At 46.3% G+C, this 2,666-nt stretch overlaps 1 non-coding gene across 1 annotated transcript; it reads left to right on the top strand.

Annotated features, from left to right (window-relative positions):
• Positions 1-2,239: 2,239 nt before the first annotated feature.
• Positions 2,240-2,346, top strand: LOC133828390 (small nucleolar RNA R71). Its single transcript, XR_009891013.1, has one exon. It is a non-coding gene; the product is annotated as a small nucleolar RNA R71 (small nucleolar RNA).
• The last annotated feature ends 320 nt before the right edge of the window (positions 2,347-2,666 follow it).

The raw sequence follows: 2,666 nt of genomic DNA, 5'->3' as shown, positions 1-2,666 counted from the left end.
CTTAAGCCTCATCAGTAAACCCAGCTCCCTAGTCGTGAACCACCAGACCCAGCCCCAAGCCCCATCATCGAACCTAGCTCCCCAGTCGCGAACCACTAGACCCAGCCCCAAGATCCATTAGCGAACCCAGGAGCTCCGCCCCATCTAACTCGCACCTCTGCACTTTCAAGCACCCCAAAGTAGAACCCATCCGAGAGCCCCAACCCAGGCATCGTTCCAAGCTGCGTGCAACCAAGCGTGCGAGACCCCTGTGACCCCAAGCATGCGGTTCGGAGCACCCAAATCCGAGAGACCTAGGCGAGATTCAACCAGCCCACGCGTGGCATCCCAACCCTGCCGCGAGCCCCTGCCATCCATAGACCAACACTCGCCACCACCATCTTTGTTTAGCCCTGACGACACCTGCCGCGTGTGAGAATGAGTGGAGGTGAAGTTGAGAGAGATGGAGAGATGCAAATTTTTCTGGGTAAGGGTGAGGAAGATCGGGAGAGGGAAGAGAAGAGAGAGGAGAGAGAAAGAGAAAAAGAAATAAATGTTTTATTTTCATTTTTTTATTTTTTATTTTTGTTGTCCGTATTTTCACCTCCGACATGTGGCGACCCGCAGTGGCTGGCTTGGACGTTCATAAACGTCATCAAGACATGTTACTGCCCGAGGAATCGAGTCAGAGAGAGGGTCTTCCTAGGTGAGACCTTGACTTTGACAGGGTCATGGGTGCCTTGATAGATTACTCTCCGAGGTCTGTCCTCAGAGATGGAGGTTCTCCTACTCAGAAAATTAAGGCAAGGGCTCTCGTCTCCTAGTTGTCTCATAGGTCCAAGGTTTTGGTTCTCGGACCTAAGATAATGCGCAACGTGTCAGCAAATGCAGGTTTTCAGAGCTAGAGGATCATCTAACAACCTTTATGGGCGATCCATCAACAGAATTGTCGAGTGTACGACTCGACTATTCGCACACCCACTACGCTGTTTGACATGAAGGTACTTACAACATGCCCTGATAATACCTGGGGCATGTTCCCTATAAAGTAGGTGCTTTTCTGCAGTGGGCCCCGTAGATCTCGCTTGGGCTGTGGTCTCTATTCAATGCAGCCCAATGCATTGAATTGGTATTAATCCCCCAATAATGGGAAGAATGTGTATTAATTACTTATGATTACTATTAATGACCCTAGCATCTATAAATAGGGTCGGGAGTCTCATTGTAAAGGGTTCAATTTTTTAGAAAGAAAATACTTTGAACTCAGAGCAATCTAAACGCTGCCTGAGAATACACCATTGAAGCTTTCCTTCACAAGCTTCCAATCCTCTTAATACCAGAGACTCGTGGACTAGGGTTATTTTATAACCTGAACCACGTAAAAATCCTTGTATTCAATTCAATTATTTCTCTAATCTCTCTTCTTACGGTTGATAGCGAAAAAGGCAGTCAACATTTTGGTGCTTTCATTGAGAGGTTGAAGAAAGCATTTGAAACACTCACATCCATGGTAACTACACGAATAAATATTACAAATGACGTGCTCCCTCCTACCAGAGTTGAAGGAGGAGAACCTAGTCAGCAACAACCCCAGGATGTGCTTGAGATGATGGAGGAATACGACGAATACGCTGAGTATGACGGCGAAGATAATGGTGTCGACCAGGGGTATTATGAGGAAGAATACTCTCAGCCTATGGATGCGGAGGAGACACCGGAGGTGGTGGTGCTCGTGAGTAGGTGGCCACCCAACAACAAAAGATTGATGCTCAAGAGGGTAATATCGCTGCCCTATAGGAGATTGTACTTGCCATGAAGGTCACTCTTGCAGCCCAGGGGCTGCGAGTGGACCCCAATGGAAATGTACCTGCTGGGCACCCAACTGGCGTGCCCCACAACCTTAGTCTCTCCCTCAAATAGAGTAGGGCAAGTGTTAGTAGCGTGCCCCACAACCTGGCATATTCCACATGGCCGCATCTGTTGGGCTAAAGCAAGTTGTTGTACCACTGCAGTTAATTGAGCCGATTAATGACCAAGCTGGCTCTCATTTGAATTGCTCACCTCATTAACTGACTTTGGTTGTAGATTAGGATCTTGGCGAATGCCAAACTTTTGTAAGTTGGCAGCCATATTAGAAATCAAGCTCCTAGTTGCAGCTAGAGTCTTATCAACTAGTGCACCCCCACTGGCTGCATCAATCATACTCCTATTCAGTGATTGTAATCCATCATAAAAGTGTTGGATTAGGAGTTGTTCACTTATCTGATGATGAGGGAAACTATCACTCAACCGCTTAAATCTCTCCCAATATTCATACAAAGACTCCCCTGTATATTGCCTTATACCGCATATATCTTTCTTGATGCTTCCAACTTTAGATGCTGGAAAATATCGTTCCAAGAACATACTCTTCATACCATTCCAGGTTTCAACAGTACTGGGTGGAAGATAGTACAACCACTCTTTAGTTGCATCCTTCAGGGAGAAAGAAAAAGCTCGCATCTTAATTTGTTCTGCAGTCACTACATCAGGTTCAATACTAGAATAGACAATATGAAATTCCTTCAAATGTTTCTTCAGGTCGTCACCGGTCAACCCATGGAAAGAGGGCAGTAAGTGAATGAGGCCCGACTTTAACTCAAAGTTGACATCCGAAGGTGGATAATGGATGCAAAGCGGTTGTTGGT

The sequence above is a fragment of the Humulus lupulus genome, chromosome 3 (assembly GCF_963169125.1).
Source record: "Humulus lupulus chromosome 3, drHumLupu1.1, whole genome shotgun sequence".
In the NCBI taxonomy this organism is placed as follows: Eukaryota; Viridiplantae; Streptophyta; class Magnoliopsida; order Rosales; family Cannabaceae; genus Humulus; species Humulus lupulus.
Note: the sequence above shows the minus strand (reverse complement) of the source record. Positions and strands in the feature narration are given on the sequence as shown.